At 39.4% G+C, this 23780-nt stretch overlaps 1 protein-coding gene across 1 annotated transcript in view; it reads left to right on the top strand.

Moving 5' to 3' along the window:
* The first annotated feature begins 4608 nt into the window (after positions 1–4608).
* The window catches only part of NCKAP5 (NCK associated protein 5), a 1062317-nt gene continuing 1043145 nt past the window's right edge, over positions 4609–23780 (top strand). The window contains exon 1 of the mRNA XM_057551412.1: positions 4609–5038. The gene's annotated coding sequence lies outside the window, so the exon portion shown is untranslated. The remainder of the gene's footprint in view (positions 5039–23780) is intronic.

Raw genomic sequence — 23780 nt, 5'->3', positions numbered from 1 at the left:
GGAGTATGAGATACAGATTCTGGGCACCAGGTGTTTTGGAATCACGTTAATTGAATATATCAAGAAGCCTGGTTTCTGGAAAGACAGCTTGGTGTCAGGTTAAGAGCTCGGGCTCTAGAATCATATTGTCTCTTCTTGGTGTCCTCCAACAAATTTCTTAATCTCTCTAACTTGAATTTTCCCATCTGCTAATAGGTGATAGTAAGGTGGTTTGTGAGTAAATAAGAAATGGCCTCCAAAGCACTTAGCAGAGTGGGTTGCGTAGTAGGAGAAACAAACAATGGCTAGTCCTGAGATAGTCTGGAAAACACCTGTTATGGGCTGAATTGTGCCCCCCAAATTTATATATTGAAGTCTTAATCCCTTCTACCTCAGCCGGTGACTGTAGTTAGGTATAGAGTTTTCAAAGAGGTGATTAAGTTAAAACGAGGCAATTAGAGTGAGCCCTAATCCAGTATGACTTGTGTCCTTATAAGAAGAGGAGATTAGAACACAGACACCTACAGAGGAAACACCATGTGAAGGCACAGGGAGAAGACAGCCATCTGCCAGCCAAGGAGAGGGGGGCGGTCTCAGAAGAAACCAACCCTGCCGACACCTTGATCTTGGACTTGTAGCTTCCAGAACTGTGCGAAAATATATTTCTATTATTTAAGCCCCCCAGTCTGTGGCATGTCATTATAGCATCCCTAGTACCACCCCATGCCAGGACTGTTTCCCCCCAGCCTTGTGATCCTGAGGAGAACCTCACACTCAGCCCGGACTCCACCAATGATGATGGGATTGAATTTAACAGACAGAATGCTTTGTTCTGCCCTTTCCTCCTGGGTTTTCACTCCCAGTGAATAACATCCCCAAGCCATAGGCTGGCCATGTTTCAGACCAAGTTCCTGCTTTGCATGTGGAAGTCCCTTCTGAGCATCTTTTAAACAGCAGTATCTTAATCCACTTGCTGTTTGCCTTGATTTGCCCCTTTATTTCCTGATGAACCAAGGGACCTGAGCTTTGATTGTTTTTTCAACCATTTGGCCATCTGCCTTGTGTGAGTTTTCTGGTTTGCCAGAAATGTGGACCTAAGTGCTCCATCTGTGTTCTTGGATTCTGACCCACTGCCCATTTGACCTAGGTTTGTCATGGGGGCCCTGAGTACTTTCCAAGCTTCAGTGGCTCCAGTACCTCTATAATTGAGGAATGGGAAGAGCGTGGACATTCTAACATTAATCTGGGTGGCGGGAGTAGTTAGTATAGCTGTGTCATGCTACCCATGGACACATGAGGAAATTGAGGCCCATTCAGGGCCAGCGCCTGCAAAGTGACACATCACGCACTTGGTTTGTTTCCCTGTAGCACCAAGATCTTCCTCTTCCTGCAGAGAACCTTTCACTTTGCCTTCCTGGCTCTGACCCTTGACTTTTCTATGACCTCCACAACCTACCAGATCATTCTAATAATTGTTCTGCATTCCCAAAACATAGTTTCTTGCTTTGTGTCCATGTCCCAACATAGGCCTCTACATGGCTCCTTAAAGATCAGCTGTAGTCCAAGGAATCTCTGACCTTGAAGGCTATACCTCAGAGTGTGGATAAAGAAGGGCAGCAGGAGCTGACAAACTCTGGAAAGGAGTTCAAACAGATTTGCTTTGCTATTCCTTGGACACTGAGCTTCTCAAACCTGCCTCTAGTAGTAAGATTATCAGGATACATACTAAAGCTCTATAAATGGCAGAGAGGAATTTATGTCACGAGATCTAAAAATTCCTAGGTGACCCTGTTCTATGATGACTATGCCATGTGTCTTGCGTGAGATCAGATTTCTTTACAGACGCAGCATGGTCAGTGCATGAAAATGGTTCATAAGAGGAAGGCAAGGAGTTAGAATGTGAGCACTTGAAATAAATCTGGAGGCAGACTAGATCCAGGAAAAGCAGACTAGATCCAGTAAAATATCTAGGAGTCAGTGGGCAAGTCAGAATGGGGAACCACTTGGGTGGTCTGACATAGGAACAGGCATAGCAAAAGGAAGTGTATGACTTAGACACATTGTTTTATGGACTTTCTGGGAAGTCATTAACTGTTTCTTGCCTCAGTAATCCTTTTTAAAAAAAATAATAGTTTGGACCAGTTGCTCTCTAAATTCTATTCTATTTCTCCAACACTAATCTGTTTTATTTGTTAAGTACCAGTGTCAGAGCACATTAGCAGTACAGCTAACAAGATGTAAGATACCAGCAATATTAAGTATTTGACATCTGAGACCAACTTCTTTTCTAGAAAAAAAATTCTTTTTGTGTGGTTTTTGCTAAGGTTAGAGCAGGCCAAAATCCAGGTGTAAAGGCTGGTCTTGAGGAATAGACCTTTGAGGCAGAAGGTGACCCATGGCTACTCATTTCACATCTCTAGTAACTTGTGAGCTATTTGGCCTCATGGCAGTGGGTCAGCAGTGCCTTTGAGGCTTTGGCACTGAATTTGACTTTGTCAAACCATGAATAAAGGCTCCAGGAGAATTTAAAAATAGATGATGGGGGACTTCCCTGGTGGCTCAGTGGTTAAGAATCCGCCTGCCAATGCAGGGGACATGGGTTCGAGCCCTGGTCCAGGAGGATCCCACATGCCGCGGAGCAACTAAGCCCATGCGCCGCAACTACTGAGCCTGCACTCTAGAGCCCACGAGCCACAACTACTGAGCCCACGCACCACATCTACTGAAGCCTGCGTGCTCTAGCACCTGTGCTCTCCAACAAAAGAAGCCACCGCAACGAGAAGCCCACACACCACAACGAAGAGTAGCCCCCGCTCGCCGCAACTAGAGAAAGCCCATGTGCAGCAATGAAGACCCAACTCAGACAAAAAAAATTTAAAAATAGACGATGGCTACACATGGAGTTTTCTGCCAATAGAATGACACAATGGAGGGGCTGACTATATGGGAAACAAATAAAATCTCTCTGAACCAGTACAATGAAGTGTGATCACACAACAAACTGTGAACCATCAGTTCAGGGCGAACCAGTTAGAACCTCCCAGATCACTCTCACTGCCCTGTGTTTACTGGAGAGATTCTTCTTCCTGGGTCACCCTCCTCAATCCTCGCAGTTGCTTCAAAACCTAAGTTAGAACATTGGGCAAGACCAAAGTGGGCTGTCACCTACACCCTCAATATAATATTACCAGCACTTTTCAGCTTCGACTGTGTGTTGAATCAGATTTATGCTGTCTTCCTCAGGACCAGGTACATAATTTGCTGAGCCCAGGGCACAATGAAAATACAGTGTTCCTGGTTCAAAAGTGAAGAAATTCAAGATGGTTCCAGCACAGGATTAATCCAAGCGCAGGTCTCTTTTAAACACTGGGCTCCGTGCAATTGTACAGGCTGGATGTCTGTGGAGTCAACACTCATCCTGTCTTCCAGTCTCCTGTTCCTGGAAAGAAGCCTGTTCACGTAGGGTGCTGGTTTTCATCTCTGAGCTGTTGGACAAATGCACCCAAGCAACTTACATACACCATTCTTTCTCTTGTACTGCCTTGTTGGGGACCCCAGACAATTTTATTGAAGCGAGGAAAAGGCAGCAGAACAAATTTGACAATGTTTTCTGGCTCGCATTTTCCATGGAGAGGCACCCTCAGGGTGCCAAGATCTTCCTACATACTCTGACTCTAAACCAGGGGTTCTTAATGAGGTATGAAAATCAGGATTACTTGAGGTGATTCTTCACAATATACTTCTCAGTGATTCTAAATCTGTCAACGCAATCCACATAGGGTATTGAAAAGGCTTCTGAGCAAAATATTGGTAAAGAACTACTTGAAAATGATTCCGTTTATTTGTTATTTTTGAGGCATATATGCATATATATCTATATATTCCCCCTACCCCCTTGATGTTAGAATCTGTTGAAACTGACAGTTTTATTATTTTTTTTTCAGAGTGCTTTAACCTTCACTTTGGCTTATAGATTCTGGGTGGTGATGATTATCCACTTTGACTCAGAGCAGATTTATTTGTGACTGGCTTTAGTGGAGGCCACAAACTAATTATTGCAACCAACCAAGAAAAAAATAAAAGAAACGAGGAAATGCCACAAGTATTGGCAATATTTACTGCAGCATATGGCTAATGCGTAAAGAGGTAACAGAACGATGTATCTCAGGGGATCATTCAAAAGGAAAATTACTTAAATTAACTTCTCAGGCAAACCAAATTATGCATCATGCCCCCTCCTGTAATGCTATACAAAGTCAATGTTTGTGAAGAGTAGAACCGGGGGCTATCAATCAAGCCTTTCATAGGAATGGTTGTGTCTGCAGGGATTTTTTTTTTCCCTCTTTGCATTTTTGGCTTTTAGATGAATGAAGAATTTTTTCTCAGCAAATTATTAATTACTCCTTCTTGCCTATCGAGTTGAGTTCACTGTAGTTATGTAGGAGTCAATGGTATTCAAACTGCAGCTTTTGATGAAGTAATCGGCTGCTTCTGGGGCCTCTTTCAGCTGCCCTGGGCGTGCTTCACATGTAAACGACTGCCAAATGGATTCTTTCGACATTCCAGCCAATTAAAATACATTTAAAGTGCAGCTGGTGGAGAGGCAAGCCGGGCGTTTGTGCAGAGAACTTCAGGGCAGAGAGACAGAAAACAAACTTTGGGGAACCCAGCTCGGGCAGCCCAGCCAGGCATTGCGGGGCAGTGGAGAAAGTCCCTTAAAGAGGCTATCTTTAGCTCCTGTCAGCATCAAAGATGACACTTTGAGCACCACCTTAAAAGACACAAAAGAGGGAAGCATGTTTGTTAGGGTGTCAGTTTTCTCCCCTTGCCTCTTGAAACTCTGTGTTGGCTGGTTGCCCAACGCGGTGCTGCATACACAGAACACAGCGGTGTTTGTTAAACCCGGGCTGGGGAAGCCAGTGATTAAAACTCTTGAAGGAAGATCCGAAAACCCCAGGAACTCTCCTCAATAGCCTTAGAACATTGACCGAATGAAAGAGAAAGCACTGAGTGGGCTAAAGTGAAAACGTTCACCGTCCCTGTCTGCTATGCCTTTTCGGTAAGGACAGAATTTTCTTTTCTCTCTCTCTTTTTTTTTTTTTTTTCTCTAATGTTTCTGTCAGTGTGGAGGCGAGAGAGAGCTTCCAATATGCTAAGTAAGCGCTCTGCTTCAGACCTCTGATTTGCAGAGTGTAGGGTTTGCCTGTGATTTTTCTGGAGGGCTCGAGGGCATTGCAATGTGTAAATAGACACAGGGCATCACCCAGCACGCACGTGGAGTCTGCTTTTCCAGAATTCAGAAGGATACATTTTTCAAGGTTTGCCTCTGCTGCTCTGTCTCTGTGTTTGCTGCCTGCGTCCAAGTGTCCTGAGGTTGATTACAAATACGATAGATTCCTCCTTTGAACCAACAGGTGTGCTGTAACGCTTGTTTCGTTTTTAGTTTTATCATCAATGCTGTCAGGTCCATTCTGCCGTCAGCCCCTCACCTACGCATGCAAAAAGGGTTTTCTTCCTCCTGGGTTAATATTCAATCAGACACAAGCATTCTGTTTTACTCAAGCAAATCCCAAATGTTTGGAAGTGCCTTGCTTTATCTTGACTCTCCTTGGAGAAGCTGCTAACTTGGGAATTTGTTGTGAATCACTCTTGTCTTATACTGGAAGGAGGCAGCTGCAGTCGCCCTATCTCTGTGGTCCTGCAAGCTCGGTAAATACCCAGTTCTGTGGGTTGGACTCCGAGGCCCATCTTAAATTCCTGAATGTTCAGGAAGAGCATGGCTGAGCAGGGGTATTGATTCCTACCCATCGTTTGTGTGTCAATGAAAGACACACAAAGTTCCTGACTGTTTCTGATCTTAGCTTGTCACGGTCGGCCCTTTTTGGCTTCAGATTTGTTCATTGCCAACAAAGAATCTTGTACATTTCACGGTGAAGGATCGCCTTGCAGTGTCCTGAACTCAGTTCAATGCTCTTTATTAATTTTTAATGTGCCAGTAGCTCTGAGGCTTTGCCAAGCTGAGACTTTCCAAAACTCTTTGGGCTACCTACTGCCAAGGTGAACGGTGGTAGGTCCAGAAGGGATATTTTAAGGAAATTTGCAAGAGCAAAGTTGTACCTGTTAAGTTTGTCGTGAGTCGACGAAAGAAATCTTAAATAAAAGAGATTTCAGAAAGAGCTGCCTCAGCTATGCCCTCCGTGTGGGAGACCTGCTGTGGGGTTCTGTGTCCTCACACACACGGTGATCTGTGTTCCATGTGCAGAGAGGATAAGGCCCTCTACTGTATGGGTGTTGAGGTGGGTTTATGAAGTGGGCGCTCTATGAATGGAGACGTGTGAACACAGAAGGCCTTCCTGCCCGTGGCAGTGTCTGAGCCCAGAGGCAAACGAGGCTACACATGTGCTGGCTGCTTGTTCAATACAACCATTTCAGACACAGCAAGCGAGCTGGCCATGGACAGTGCCCACAGGAGTCCCTGTGGACAGATATGTAACTTTTTACAGAAGAAAAATGGCGCGGTATACCTCAGAAAATTGGGCCCTGGAGGTGACCTCAGGACTCAGATGACAATGGAAACCTACTTGTGATGGACCAGGTCCTGGAGCATGGAAGACTGTGGCCTCTTGGGGCTGTCGGTTGCTCGCCAGGCTAATGCAAGGTCAGTGGTGTCATCATCATTCCTCGGGGATGCAGGTAAGAGTCAAATGGACCCTGCCTGTAAACACAAGTCCCGTAAGCAGACACTTCATCTGTCAGGTTGCTGCGAGGAGAGCACTGAATTCAAAAGGAGCTTCAGGGTTCTTTCTGATTTAGAGTCAATGAGGTAAAGACTTTACACACACATAGGCAGTGATGAGAATGGGGCAAGAATGAAGGAAGCCCTCAATTTAGTGGGTTTTGTTGTCTTTAGAGTCAAGCCCAGTCTCCTTCCTGTGGCCTAGAATAGGGTTGACAAATTAGGCATTGCAGGCTAAATCTGATGGCCACCATTTTTTATAAATAAAGTTTTATTGGAATGCTGCCATACCTCTTTGCTGACAGATGGTCCACAGCTGCGTTTGTGCTATCACAGCAGAGTTGAGTAGTTGCAACAGAGACCCTATGGCTCTGCAAAGCCTGAAATAGTATCTGACCCTTTACAGAAACAGTGTGAAAGGCTACACATGGGAAACAATGCTTCTGAAACTCTCACAGATCGGTTTTTTTTTTTTTTTTTCCCAGTCTGTTTTGGACTGATAAGTTTATTAAATGTGATAAAAAAAAAAAACATTGCTTGAATGTTGTGGTAATACCAGATTGCCACAACATTTCTAAACATTTACACTTAAATTTGGTACTTATCATGGATCCTCAACAGTTTGCAGACCAGTGCCAGGCCACACTTTGAGAAGCTGTCATCCCTGCTAAATTTTCTAGTCTCGCCTTGTGCCATTTGTCCCAAATCCCCAATCATGCTGCTGTTCTTTCTGAGGATCAGATGCATTAAATTCTTTTCCACATTTGGGCCAGTGCTACTGCTGTTTGCTGGACCTGGAACTTTCTACATCTTTTCTTAGCTCCTTCTTTCCACGAGGGCTCTGCTTTGGTTCACTTCGTCAAGGAGACCTTTTGACCACTCCATCTGAAAAATTGTCCCTCATCTTACATCACTCTTCCTTTATAGCACTTATGACAATCAATGCTTGTGTTGTTTATTTACTTATCTTCCTCTTATTTGTTTTCCTGTATTGGTCTGGATTCAGTAACAATCCATTTCTGCTTGTGCAGAAAGGGATTTCGTATTGGTTTTGGGTGGCATATGAAATCTTGTACGAGTCGGGGAGCAGATAGAGTTTCTGAGACAACGCTCAGAACAGCACAACAGAATTGACCACTCCATCTCTGTCACTATACAAAGCTAGGATTCAGGAAGTTGACGCCACCATTGTTAACTCCAGGACCACACTACTTCTGCAGTCATCTCCTCCACAGAAATGAGCATTTCTGTTTCTTGGAACACATGAAGCTAGGGATAGGATACTGGGATCTTTGCTAAAGAGATTGCAGAATACCCCAAACCTCTGGCAGGAACAGCAGAAATATAGCATCTACCTCATGATCCTCACGCTGATTTTCAAATCCCACTGAGTGGAGGGCAGTCTTCTAGGTGAAATCTGAATCACTGTAGAACTTGAGCTATGAGAGGATCAGGGAAATGCCACCTTAGGATTTTTAGTCTTTAATGCTGGAATGGAGTCACCAGAATCTGCCTCTGTCCCCTGTAGGAATGTAACCTCCATGAGAGTTGGGACCCTGTCTGCTCATCCATCACCCTGCACCCATGCTAAATTAATGCCTGATATGTGTAACATGCCCAGTAAATGTTGATCATAAGAATGCATGCATGAATGAATGACTGACATGTCCCCCAGAAGTCTGTGATTTATATAGGAGGGTAGCATGTGGCACACCTGAGGGAGATGCATGAAGATGAGTCAGCCTGGGAAATGTCTCTGGTGAGAGATGGAAGGCTACCCATAAGAGATAGTCTCACTTTTGAAACATATCTTGTTTTTCAAATTTGGAACATATTCATGTATAATAGCTGCAGTTAGTCTGCTCAGGGCTGGGATTATTCTTGTTACCATCTAATATGTCATTTACTGAGGACTTATTATGAGCCATACGCTACACTAAGTCCTATATATGCATTAGCTCATTTAATCTGCAAAAAATTCCCAATGAAGTAGGCATTATTTCCATTTACAGAGAGGACACAGAGGCTTTGAATGGAAAAGTGACTTCCCAAGTCACAGAGAGGTAGAGTCAGATTTTATCCCATGACTTCTGAAACTTAAGTTTGTACCCTTTACCTCTAGTTATAACCCTGCATATAATTTATCTTTCTGGGTGTGGTCTCTTCACCTCAGACTCCCCTGTTTTGTTTCCATCCTAGTGGCTGGTTAACCTATTGCATTATCTACTTTGTGCCTTAGCGAGGTAAATCCAGTCATCAGGACTGAGATATCAGTACGGGTCCCTGGTTATCATTGCTGAACATTGCTGAATATCAGCAATGAATCTGTGGGTCTATAGATGTCGATATAAAAGGGGTAGGAGAGAACTACATATACAGTGATTAAGGTATCAAAAATCGCTCTTAAGACAAAAATCCTAGAGGGTAGAATATTTCTAACTGGACAAACTTCCAGCCTCATGGTATATGTCTGATAAAAAAAATTTCAAGTCTTTGTCTTCTGTTTGGTTGAAGTTCTACTTCACATCATCTTTATTAAACACGTGATGTTTGGTAATAATTGTGCTTATCATTTGATAACAGACAATAAGTTGAAAATTATTTTTACATTCAAAATATTAAAGGACTCAGAGACACTGCTGAAGGAAGTCACTCTGCCAAGGGGTGGGATATCTAACAAAAATTACTTGACAACAATGTCTATGATGAGATAAACCACTTGAAGGCCTGACCCTAGTGTCTATAAAAATGCTAAGGGGAAAGAGGAATCCTTCTGGAATGGTGGAGTAAAGACCTCTGAACATCTACTCTTCCATAAAAGCAGGGAGAACAGTGACAAAAATCATCAAAATCAACATTTTTCAAAGTTAGGAAATTAAACGTAGGCTTACGACGATCTGAGGATCATTTATTCAGGAAAAAAAACTAACCAAAACAAAAAAACCCTGAATCTCAGTAAGAACAGTGTGCTTTGTATCATTTAGCTTGCTCTGTTCCTATTCACCCTTTTGCAGCTCTGAGGAAACCTTAAAAACTAACCGTTTTGCCATCACAATAGTTGTAATAACAGTACCCTAGTGGCCACTGGAGAGGAAAAGACCTGTTTGGAGCTCTACAGAGAGCCTTATTCCCAGAGAATTGTCATGATTTGACCTGTCTGGTAGCTGCTTGGGAACTCCCACTTGCAGCTCTTGTCTTTATTTGACCTGATTCAGCACTCACTCAGTGCATAGAACTTTTCTCCTGGGACACTTGTCAGAAACAGTCAGGGCAACTGTTTAACACTGCAGCTGCCTGAGGCAGCAATAAGAGTTGGGGCAAACAGGATGATAATCAAAATTTTCTAAATAAAAAGCTGGGGAATGAGGTATCCATTGGGTCTTTGAAATGCTCACATATTCCTGGAAATATAAAAGTCATGCACATGTGCAGAGGTGTGCACATTCTCAGGAAAGACCTGAGAAATCTTCCATCTCTCACCTAATGGCTGACCTTGAGACTCTGCACAAGCAGGGAGTGAAAGTTAAGGAAGAATTGTAAACAGCAGGCAAATTGAAGGTGTGTCCCACTACACACAGAAATCCCCTCAGCAAAGGCTAGAACTTATTGGTTGAGGGCATTATAAAAAAAAAAATTCTGCCCAGCCATTAGCTGGCCACTAAGCTAACCACACATGACAAAGAATACAGACTCTACAGAATAAGATTAGAAAAGTCACTAACATATAGCAAGAACAATTACAGCAGCAACAACAAGCCATGGTTGGGGGAGAGAGATGATTTCCAGAGTTGCTGAGTTATATTCTTTTAAATGTCCACTTTTCAAAAAAAAACTATAAGACATGCAAAGAGTCTGGAAAGTATGTTCTATTCACAGTGGGGAAAAGGCAGTCAATAGAAATTATCTTTGAGGAAGCCCAGATATGGGACTTACTAGACAAAGACTTTAAATCAGTGACCATACATATGTTCAAAGAACTAAAGGAAATCATTTCTAAAGGAACAAAAAAAAATATGAGAACAATATCTCACCAAACAGAGAATATCAATAAAGAGATAAAACTTATAAAAAGAAACCAAATAGAAATTTTGGAGCTGACAAGTACAATAACTAAAATAAAAGTTTCACTACTGGGTTCAACAGCAGGTTCAAATAGACAGAAGAAAGAATCAGAAAATTTGAAGATAGGTCAAATGAGATTATTCAATCTGAAAACAGGAAGAAAAATTAGCAGAACCTCAGAGACCTGTGGGACAACATCAAATGTACCAACATACACATAATGGGTGTCTGAGAGGGAAAGAGACAGAAAGGGACAGAAAGAATATCTGAAGAAATAATGACTGAAAACTTTCCCTATTTGAAGAAATATGGGAATTTACATATCCAAGAATCTCAGTGAATTCCAAGTAGGATAAACTCAGAGGTTCACTCTGAGTCATATTATAGTCAAATTGTCAAAAAACAGAGAGAATCTTGAAAGCAGCAAGAAAAAATGCCTTGTTATGTATAAGGGAGTCTCACTTATATTAATAGCCAATTTCTCATAAGAAACTATGGAGGCCACAAAGCAATGGGATGATATATTCAAAGTACTGAAAGAAAAAGACTGTCAACTGAGAATTCTATATCCAGAAAAATTATTCTTCAAAAATAAGGAGAAATTAAGACATTACCAGATTAAAAACTGAGAGAATTTATCACTAACAGGATTTACCTTCCATAAATTACTAAAGGGAGTCCTTCGGCCTGAAATAAAAGAGAACTAGACAGTAACTTGAATCCACACTCAAAAAGATAAAGCGCACTGGTAAAACATAAAAGACAGTTTACACATATTTTTTTTATAACTCCTTTTTTTCCTCCCGCCTGATTTAAAAGACACTTGCAAGCTATAAGCATAAAGCTATGTTGATGAGCTTAAAATATATAAAGATGTAATGTGTATTACAATAAAAGGATGAAGGAGAGTAGCTCTATAGGAGCAAATGTTTTTGTGTACTATTGAGACAAACTAGATATTAATTCAAGTAGACTGTTATTTTAGATAATCTAGATGAAATAGACAAATTCTTAGACACAAAATACTGGAACTGACTCAAAAAAACCAACAGAAAATCTGAGTAGACTTTAATAGGTAAAAAGATTGAATTAGTAACCAACAAACTTACCACAAAGAAGAGCCCATGCCGGATAGCTACATGGTGAATTCTAGCAAACGTTAAAAAGGACAATTACCACTAATTTTTCACAAGCTCTTCCAAAAAATAAAAGAGAAAGAAACACTTTCCAACTCAGTCTATGAGGAGAGTATTATTATCCTGTTACTAAAAAAACAAGAAACAAAAACTACAGTTCAATATGTCTTATGAACATGAACACTATAATTCTCAACAAAATACTAACAAATCAAATTCAATAACATATAAAAAGGATTATACACCACGACTAAGTGAGATTTATTCCAGGAATGCAAGACTGGTTATGCATATGAAAAAATAATCAATGTAACACAACAACATACTAATAGAATGAAGGACAAAAACTATGTGATAGTTGTATAAAATAGATGTATAAAAAGCACTTGACAATATCCAATACATTTTAATGATAAAAACTCTCAACAAACTAGGAATAGAACTGCCTCTACCTGATAAAGGGCATCTACAAAAAACTTAAAGCTGACATTATACTTAACAGTGAAAGACGTTTTCCCCTAAAATCAAGAAAAAGATAAGAGGTCTGCTCTCATTATTTCTGTTCATATCATACTATAGTTCTCGTCAGAGCAATTAGACAAGAAAAAGAAATCAAAGGCACCCAGATTGAAATGAAGAAGTAAAACTATATTTGCTGGTGACATGATTTTGTATATAGAAAATCCTAAAGACTCCATTATAAAATAGAATTAATAAATGAATTCAGCAACGTTACAGGATACAAGATCAATATACAAAAATCAATTGTATGTCTGTACAATAGCAATAAACAATTGGAAAATGAAATTAAGAAAAGCAATTCAACTTATGATAGCATCATAAAGAAAATATTCAGAAAGAAATTTAACAAAAGAAGTGCAAGACTTGTACACTGAAAACTACTAAGTATTGCAGAATGAAATTAAAGAAGACCAAAATAAATGAAAAGATATCCCATGTTCATGTCTTGAAAGACTTAATATTTTTTTAGATGACAATACTCCCCATATTGATCTAGAGATTCAACACAATTGTTACCCAAATCCAAGATGCCTTTTTTTCCTTCAGAAGTTGACAAGCTGATAGTAAGGTTTATATGGAAATGAAAGTGAACAAGAAAGCCAAAACAATCTTAAAAAAGAACAAAGTTGTAACTCACAGTTCCTGATTTCAAAAGATATTGCAAAGCAATAGTACTAGAAAAAAGTGTGTTACTAGTGTAAGACTAGACATATAGATTAATGGAATTAAATTGAAAGTTCAGAAATAAACCCTTACATTTTTGGTCAATTGATTTTTGACAAGGGTGCCAAGATAATTCAATGGGGAGAAATAATAGTCTTTTCAACAAATGGTGCTGGGAAAGGTGGATATACACATGTAAAAGAATAAAGTTGGAACTCTACCTCACAACTAATGCAAATATTAATTCAAAATGGATCATAGACCTAAATGTAAGAGCTAAAACTATAAAACTCTTAGGAGAAAACACAGGAGTAAATCTTCATGATTTTGGATTACGTAAATGTTCCTCAGATATGACACCAAAAGCAAAAGTGACAAGAGAAAAAGTAAAGACTTCATCCAAATTAAAAGTTTTGTATTTCAAAGGACACCATTGAGAAAAAGTGAAAAGAAAGCCCACACAATGAAAGAAAAAATTTGCAAATCATATATCTGATAAGGAACTTGTATTCCCCACAATAACATATTATTCAACTAGAATATGTAAAGAACTCTTACTGTCAACCATAAGCAGACAAATAATTTGTTTTAAAAATGGGGGAAAAAATTCAAAGTCATTTCTTCTAACAAGATATACAAATGGCCATGAAAAGCACATGAAAATATGCTCAACATCATTAGTCACTGGGAAAATGCAAATCAAAAGAAAGTGAAATACCATTTTGCCCCTATTAGGATGGCTATAATGAGAAAGATGAACAATAACAAATGCTGACAAAGATGTAGAGAAATAAGAACTCTCATATATTGCTGGTAGGAATGAAAAGTGGTACAGTCATTTTAGAAAAGATTTGGCAATTCCTCAAAATGCTAAACATACAGTTCCCATATGAGTCAGCAATTCCTCTCCTAGTTATACTGTATACCTGAGAACCATAAACGTATGTCCACACAAAAACTTGTACACAAATGTTCTTAGCAGCATTATGCATAATTACCAAAAAGTAGAAAGAACCCAAATGTCTGTTAACTGATAAATAAACAAAATGTGGTATATATATACAATGGAATAGTATCAAGCCATATAAAGGAATTAAATACTGATGTATGCTACCATATGGATGAACCTTGAAAACATTATGCTAAATGAAAGAAGACAGACACAAAAGGCCACGTGCTGTATGATTCCTTTTATATGAAATGTTCAAAATAGGCAAATCTATAGAGACAGAAAGTAGATTAGTGGTTGTTAGGGGCTAGGAAAAAGGGGGATTGGAGAGTGGTAATTGGCATGGTGTTTCTTTTGGGGATAATAAAATGTTCTGGAATTAGGTATTGGTGATGGTTGCACATCTCTATGAATATACTAAAAATGCAGTTGTGCTCTTTAAAAAAAGATAATTTTATTGTATAGTACTATATCTCAATAAATATGTTATTTTTAAGAAATACTAAAGGGAGAAACCAGAGTAATTGGACACCTCAGAGTCAGATCCACCTTACCAATTTTTGAGCATGAGGGAAGAGTGCAAATAGAGGTCCACATGTCAGAAGTTAACTATTTTAAAATTATGAATCAAGCAAACACTAACTTAAATATGTTCTGTTCTCCCACTTTGACAAATATACCTTTGTCCAAAAACAACTTTGTACTGTTGGCTATGGGAAATCAGTAAGAGCTTTAAGAAGAACAGTAATGTGATTATATGTTATCATTTCGGAAACAGCCTGTTGGCAGTCCTGTCCGCGTGTGAGTAGAAGAGAGTCTGGGGATTGCAGTTGCTGAACTAAAGCGGCGGTCGTACCAGGAACCGGGAAGGACTCAGTCCAGTGTCATAGCTATGGAGAGTGTGTGACAGATACAACGGAGATTCTAAAAGCTGGATCGGCAGAAATGGATGTGGAAGGGAAAGGAGGGAGGAGAGAAAAGAGAAAGAGAGGCCAGCTTACCTTTAGAGCTTCAGTGACTCGGGCTGGTGATGTTAAAGAGGAAAAAGACGAAACAGGTTTTGATGGGAGTGGAGGAGTCTTGCAAGCTGGGCTTAGGGTACGTGAGGCTGGGCTCTCTGTGGGACTTCAGGTGGAAACGGCCAATTAGCATTTAGAAGCACGTGTCTGTAAGCCTAGAAATGAGGCTTGAGTTAATAAAATAATTTAGAAGTCATCAAAGTTGTCAAAAATCTCAGGAAGGAGTAAGATTTCATAAGAGTAAGAATCAAATGGAAAGAGACACAGCAGAGCGGTACCATTAATAATCAGAGTCTGAAATGTTGACTAAAAACAAATGACAAATATAACACCATTGGCAGGAACTTTCATGTTGTATAGCAGAATCTCAATCACGTGGCAAGCTTGGTGCTGTGGATTAGAAAATGGTGATTATGATTTGATCTGTAACTAGTAGCAGTTGGGAAGAACAACCAAAATCAGTTGAATCATATATGGAAAAACATATAACTGAACTTTTAATTTACATATAACAAAGCTTTGATATAAAAAATATATAACTAAAAATACATGTATAACTGGCTGCGGTTTGTTAGGATAGTTTTTGTGTGATCACCTGTGCTTGAAAGAGGACAAACAGGCTGTTAATTGCCTTAACTGGATGATGATGTTGGTCTTTAATGTTATTACAGGATTTTTAAACCTTGAAGGTACTTCAGAACCATTAATGAGACATTTCTTATCCGCTCTCTGCCCCGGACAGTACTGTGCTGTCTGTATTCTTGATGCCACTGCCATTCCGCCTCATGCTGTAACTTAGGACAGGCTGTGTGATTGCAGTTCATCGGGAAAAGCCCTTAGAACCAAGGACCCGCTTAGTTTTTGTTTATTGAAATAGCATTGATTTGAGTTTGGTGTTGCAAGGTTTTTTTTGTTTGTTTATTTACTGAATGAGTAAAATTTGCATGTTTTCAGTGGCTTAAGCTGTTGTCTGAAACACCCTTCTGTACTACTTTGTACTACTTTGTACTACTTTGATTGTCAAAACCCAGGGCTATGACTACTTCTTGTCATCCAGGCCTAGTCTCAGGAGTTACTGTTTTCAGATCATCACCAGGAAATGGCCCAGCATTTGGGCGGTACTCTTGTTTCCTTGGTTTCACTGGAATTTAGCATTTCTAAGAGAAGCAGATATTTGCACAATCAGTATCAATAAGTGGACTTAGTTGGTGGAATATGAGAATATGAGAAGGTATATGGAATATGACTTAGTTGGTGGAATATGAGAAGGTAAGAAGTTAAATGTATTAATCAGGTTTTTAATCTTAAATTAGCAGCAGTCATTCATTTTCAATGAATCATGAAGGAGCTAGTTTTGGGGAAAACTTTAAAGGAGATAAAGATTGCATGCCTCTCCATTTCTGTTCTACCAAAATTTTCAGATCCTCCTCTTCTGTCCTGGCTTCCAGAAATACCATAGCAGGATTGACTGTCTCCTCGCTCTGTGACTTGTATGCCATGCTCTTTTATGTCTTTATCTCTCTGCATCCTGTTTTATTACTCTGATTGGATATAAAATGGGTTGCTATGAGGTAGGCTATCTCATAATCTGATAGTGGAAGTGTAAATTGGTGTGGCTTTTATGGAAAGCATTTTAGCAATATGTGTTAGAGTCTTTTAATCAATTCTATTTTACCTTAATCTATTCTGTTTTAATTTAATCTGTTCAAAGGAGATAATGTGTGATACATACAAATATCTACTTACAAAACTATTCATTACTATATTAATGCTAAATCATCAATAGAATCGTCAAATAAATTATGGACTAGTGAGAGCTCTTATAAATCAATAAGAAAAAGATTACTATCCCAATAGAAAATGGTTAAAGGAAATGAAATGCAGTTTTCCAAGGAGAAGTATAAATCACCAAGAAGCATTTGAACAGATGTTCAATCTCATTAGAAATTAACAGGATACAAATGAAAATAATGAGATATTATTACATTAACTATTATTAGCAACAATTAAACCATCCTCATTGATGAAGAGGTAGAAATCAGGCATTCTCATTTATCTCGGTGGGAATGTAATTAGGACAAATTTGGGGAGAGGAGCAATTTGGGTGGGAGAGAGCATAATTTTGACTCAGCAATGCATTGCTAAAAATGTTATCTTAAATAATCACTAAGTCTACAAAGATTATGTACATGATATTTATTACACTAACACTTAGGCTAGTGAAAACTGAATAATCCGAAGTCCATTGGTAGGTGATTGTTAAATAAATTGTAGTACAACCACACAATGCAACACCATGCAGCCATTAAATACTGATATAGATCTGGTAGATAGGAATGATGCCTATGAGATAGTAAGTGGAAAATGTAGGCTAAAAATAAGTGTGTATTATAAACTCATTTTTAAAAAATATGTCTTTATCCACATGTATGTGTCTGCATACAAACAAAAGTTTGAAAGCACTTCCACTAAAATGAGAAGATAATTTTTACTTTATTGTACATTTTTGTATTGCTGTATTTGGTTTTAATTCATATATTAATACCATAATCAGTAAAATGCAGCTTCACCATTGTAATCAAAGAAGTAAAATGTTACAACCATAAGATGAAATATTGTATAGAAATTTAAAACAGGAATTTTGAAAAATAGTCAATTAAATGATGCTAAATAAAAAATAATTACAGAGAGAAAAGACTGGAAGGAAATGCATCAAATGTGAACAGTGTTATCTATAATAAATATTTACAAGAATTAAAGCTGTAACCAAATTATTTGTAATATCTATTAATTTCATATTCAGAAAAAATGTTTAAAAACAATTTAAAAGAGTTATTTGTATTGTGACCAAGTTCTCTGTAGTCCCTCTTTTTTTTAGGTGCCACACATCAGAATACCATAGTTATACCTACACTCACATAAAAAAGTAAATGTTGTACATAACAGATGTATATCATAAGCCAGTTAAAAAATTCTTGTATTCGGAAGCTTCTATAATAGTGAACACTGTAGACACTGGGGCAGACAGATTTTTAGTTTTTGGGTCTTCTGGAGAATTAGGGAGAAGGGCCATATACACACGAAACACTTCTGCATATTTAGTAGACAATCCACAGAGTTGGGTAAATGGTAAAAACAAATTAGGAAGCACATTATTATACTATTTACTATTTCAGATAGAGAGTTTGGAAAATTGGGTAAGATGTATTTTTCGCCAACCCATCCAAAGTACTTTAATAATTAATCCCCCATGCCCTGCCAAATTATCTTAAATTGATTTACTCCTATGAACTTTTTTTAGTGTTGTTACCTTCTTAGAACATCTTTCACAACAGTCCTGTGAGGCAGGCAGGGCAAATATTTACAGTTCACTGCTAAGAAATGAGCTTCAGAGAGGTTAAAAGCATTGCTCAAGAGAAGTGAGGAGCTGGGATCTGAACCCACATTTTTCTGATGATACAAGTTAATTCCAGTTATTACTGGGACTTGAGTCTGGGTTTACTGACTCCAAATCCAGTTATACCATACCATTCTATTCTTCTCCCAGAAGTTTAAGATGACTAGGATTGAATCCTGATCTGCCTTCTAACAAGGCACCAGTGAGCAGAAGGAAAGGAGAATTCCAGGTAGAGAAATGATTGTGGTAAGGCATATGCAAAAGGAAGAGGTTTGGAGGTGGGAGGGAGGTGGATAGAGCCTCGGACCCAATGCCTTCAAAGGCTATACAGGTGATATAAATAATGGAAGCCTGCCAGGAGTAAGAAATACAAAATCATGGATCTCATTGTGGTAGAGATGGCAGGGATGCGTGAGGAAGTGGGTGAATCGGAGAGCATGTCCTGTGAATGGCTGAAGGACGTAGTTGTTACACAGCACCAGCAATTGTCACCAAAAGGGAGCTAGCTCTGTATTTTAATTTTTCTTAATTATTTAAAAGCTGGAAATCTCATTTTTAGGTAAAATCTTCCCATTTTTAAATGCTAGCATTAATTTAAAAATAACATTCTGTAGGCCAACTAAAATATATCTGAAGGCCATCAAAGCCCCTCAGGTTGCTGGTTTGTAATGTCTGGGACATTTTCTGTCTATGGGTTTACTAGACTTCTGACTGATCAAATTCAGTTCCGTTTCTTTGATGTCTTAATTACGCCACTGTGATTCTTGACATTTGTCCTTTAGGAAAATGTCCATTTAGGAAAATATCCTGTTTTCATCTTTTTCACACCCACCTAAACCAGCCACCGCTACCTTGGTTCTTTCTCAGCTTCCATCTAAGAGACTGGAAAAGGAGGTTCTTCCTGAAAGGATTTCCCCATTGTATCCCCAGAACAGTCTATGTAAACACCACTCGCTGTATGTGAGTGCCAAGGAATGACCCTCAGGGCTTGGGAAAGATGTGCTTTAATTAAGTTACACTTCTGACTTTAATTATTGTCTAGACTACAACTTTTTGCAAGATAGTAAATGTATGGGTGGCGGCTTGATGATACAAGTCACTCAGGTTTTCTTCGTCTAGGAAAAATCCAACCAAGAGGGGCCAAGGAAAGTTCAGAAGATGTGTGAGCAATGGTACAAATTGCCATGTTAAATTCTGCAGACTGGATTAAACATTTGACTACAGGCTTGACCTGAAATTGGCAAAGATGAACGTCCTCCTAATCCCATGGGAAGCCACACAACAAAGGCAAAATATACACACATCTGACTCTCTCTCTTTCACACACACACACCTTTTAGTCCAGTGAACATTCTGATACATCTTTGGGGCTATCTTCACTTTGGAGATAACCATCTTGGGGCAATTTATAACCTTTAAGTATGTAAGGTTTTTCTATTTATAGTGTGTTTTAGATAATGATTCTTTGTAGAACATTTGGAAAATACCACAAAGCATAAGGAAGCGGATAAAAAAATTACGTATAATCCCTTCATCACCCAGAGACACTCACTCTTATAATTCTGGCATGTGCTCCTCTAACCTTTTTGCTATACTTGTATGAAAAACAGACAAACAAATGAACAATGACAACAACAACAAAAACCCAAAAGCAAACAAACTTGACTTTATATGAAGAATTTGAATATCAAGAAATAGATTTTTGTGGTAAATTCATTCAAGATAAGTAAGCAATGAGAAAAAAATTCTGAGAGGTGAGGCTACAGAAAGTCAGAATCCAACCCCTAAGAGGAGACAGTACTTCCTCAGGAACATGTTTTGACTGAAGGGATAAAGACCAAGGAGGACAGAACTGTCTGGGGCATTGGATACAGTCAGGACAGGCGAGACACATATGAACACAATTTACAGCTCCTGATAGGAATATAGAGGATTCTTACAAAAGAATACATCAGGTTAATGGCTTTGGGTGGGTGGGAGGAATTCTTATCCTAATCTAGCCTGAAGCATCTTCCATTAGTCACTCTATTTAAAGTACTTTCTGCCTAATCAGTCAATCATCATAAATATTGTAAAAGCAACAAAATCTACAACATTTTGAACACTTACTGCATGTACATTTGTATGCAAAGTTTCGATGTGTACATTTTATATATGTACTCTATTATGTATACACTGTGTCATTTAATTTTTGGTAACTTCACTGAGATATTCACATACCACTAAAAGTGTATACCTTAGTGGTTTTTAGTATATTCACAGATTTTGCAACCATCACCATTATATAATTTTTAAAATTTATTTTATTGAAGTATAGTTGATTTACAATGATGTGTTAGTTTCTGGGGCAATCCATCCTTCCCCTCACCCCCAAAAGGAACCATCTACCTATTAGCAGTCATTCTTATTCACCCCAGACAAATCCAGTATATTCTGGTACTGGACCCTTGTCTGATGTATGATTTGCAAATAGATTCTCCCATTCTATGGCTTGTCTTTTCATTTTTTTGATGATATATTTTGATCCACAAAGTTTTTAATTTTGATGAAATCCGGTGTATCTGTTTCTTTTTCTTTTGCTTATGCTTTTCTTTGTTATTTCTGAAAATCCATTGCTTAATCCAAGGTCATGAAGATTTACTTCCATGTTTCTTCTAAGAGTTTTATAGTTGTAGCTCTTACCTTTCGGTCTGTGATCCATTTTGAAGTAATCTTTGTATATGATATGAGGTAGGTAGGAGTCAACTTCATTCTTTTACAAGTGGATATCCAATTGTTTCAGCACCACTTACTGAAAAAACTATTATTTCCCAATTTAATGTCTCAGTTAATTTTCACAATAGTCCAGGGAAGTAGGAATTATTGCCCCTGTTTACAAATGAGGAGACTGAGGCTCAGGATGGTTAAGTGACTTGCCTGAGGCCCTGAAGAATTCCAAGTAAGAGGTAGAATTTAGCTGGACTCCAAAGGCAGGGTTCTTTCAACGATACCAAGATGGGCATCTACTTCACGCCAGGTAGTGGTAAAAGAAACACATACACAAAAGAATACTCATCGTTTGATGCCTTTAAATTTCTTTCAATTAAGTATACTCTTCCTGAGGAGTCATGGGTGTCAAGAGCTCCAGGACTAGGAAAGATGATTAAGCACAGTTCTTATTTTCAAAAGCTAATAATAATACAGTAGAAACAAGGAGATTCCCTATAAGTGGGATGGCCATAGAAGTCAGTAGTTTTGGTCACAACAAGAGAAACCAGCTTACAGAGCCACAGTCAGAGTCAGCAGGAGCCTGGACAACCAGCAAACAGAATGGAACTGAGGCAAGCCCAGTGGCTCAGAAGCAGGAAGCCAGGGACTGTCTTGGGCAAAGGCATAGGCCAGGGCATCACGGCCATTGAGGAACCGCACTGTAGATGCTGTGAGTGAACCTCCGCATCTCCACGTCTTTGCATCAATAGGTCTAGATCCAGAAACAGGTGGGGGCATCAGTCTGGCTGGTTGAGCCTGAGATGTGTGGTCCTGCTCTGTGGGCAGGAGGCGAAGGGGCACTCCATCCAGTCCTTGGCACACACGGTGAGGCATCCTTCAAAATAACGGGGAGGGAAGGAATGCTGGAAATGCCCTCTCCCAGGACAGCGGAGAAACCACTCTTCCCTCTGCTATTCCAATTGTTTTCTTTGTATCAGTGAACCACAGAGCCAAACAGTCTCTCTTAGTTTTAGTCCTCTCCATATCTCACATGACCCGTTTTCTAATGAGAATATAATTTCCCAGTGGTGACGAACCACTGGTATTTTACATGCCACTACTTTGCATCTCTCATTGCACCTTAAATACAGGCTAACAGGATGTATTTTCAAATGCTTGATGATTCCTAGGATACCCCAGGGACCACAATCCATTCTCCAAAACCACATGTGGATTCTGCATAGCCAGTTTCTAATCTTAAGTCTGATTTTCCTTCCTGCCCCCAAATGATCCTAAGGACCCTACCTCTACCATTGGTTGAGGATGCACATTTGGATGGGCTCTGTTAGGGGGGATTCTGGGCCAAGTCATAGCTTTCACCTAGCACAAACATTTCTATTAATATTGCCTTTGTTTTGAACGTTCCAACTCTTTAAGGTAGCTCTTTTTAGGGCTTCTTTTATCCGTCAAAATTCGGTGGAGTTTTGGGTTCTTTCCCTTGTTTACCATCAGGGGCCAGAACTGGTTGTCTTCTATGCTTTACTAACCCCCAGGGAGGTGAATGGAATCCCCCGAATAGCTGAGCTCTGACTCAGAGCTTTGAGGACCTTCTCCCTCGGCGTCTCCTCACTCCCTTCATCACTTTCCGCAATTTACAAAGCCCCGAGGTTGTGTGACCCACTCACCATAAAAATATCTGTGGCCGTATGGCAAAGTAACATCAGGTTCTTATTTTAATCATACACATTCAGGGTGAAGGCTGCTAGACAATGTGAAAAGCATTAATTTGTTGTTGTGTCATGTCCTGCTATAGTTTTTCTTGTCCTTGGAACTGCAGGCTGTCATGTCTCTTGACTTTTTTGAGAAAGTAGATGCCTGGTATTAGTCTTTGGAAATAGCATGCAGTTTTCCTAAGAGATAGAAGGACAGAAGGCCAAGGTTAGGAAAGATGAATAAGTGTAGTCATTAATTGTAAAAAGTTCACCAAGGTTGCATGCTAATAGAATATTTTCATCTTGGGCAGCAATGGTTACCCCTGATTGAGTGAAAACAGGTTAATGGGATCCAATGGTTTGGACTATCAACATTGTTCATTAGTGGCTGGATCATATGTGTAGCCAGCCACATCCCCTCTTCCCCTAGAATATACACCCTTGACCGGCAGTCGAATTGTCAGTCTTGTTCTCAGATACTGAGGGGCCTGCAGAAGGTGGGGGAGGGGAAGCTGGTCAGGATACACAAAGAGGTGTGTTGTGTTGATGTCACAGGGACACAAAGTTGTTTTGTGTTGGTGGTGGTGGTGATGGGAGAATTGTGTGGGGAAAAACAACTCCTGTTTATTAGGATTTGAATCTAAGGAGAAATAAATGACATCTCCAGTTGTGAAGCTCTAAGTAAAATCCTGAGTCCAGACTGATGGAGAGAATCCCACACTTGATAACTTTTATTTCAGTTTGGACTTGGATTATTGGTAATTCTTTACTCCATTAAGACAAGAGCCTTTCCAATACCATGTCTGCCTAGAAAGAAATAGAATTCTGAAGCAGGAGAGTTGTGAGGAGGGGTGGAGGGGGTGGAAGTTTATTGTTTCCCAGGACTATTTTAGGTTTGTCTCTCCTGTCCTGGAGGT

The sequence above is a fragment of the Balaenoptera acutorostrata genome, chromosome 8, assembly GCF_949987535.1.
Source record: "Balaenoptera acutorostrata chromosome 8, mBalAcu1.1, whole genome shotgun sequence".
NCBI classification, from domain to species: domain Eukaryota; kingdom Metazoa; phylum Chordata; class Mammalia; order Artiodactyla; family Balaenopteridae; genus Balaenoptera; species Balaenoptera acutorostrata.
The sequence above is the reverse complement of the archived record's forward strand: the minus strand, read 5'-3'. Positions and strand labels throughout refer to the sequence as shown.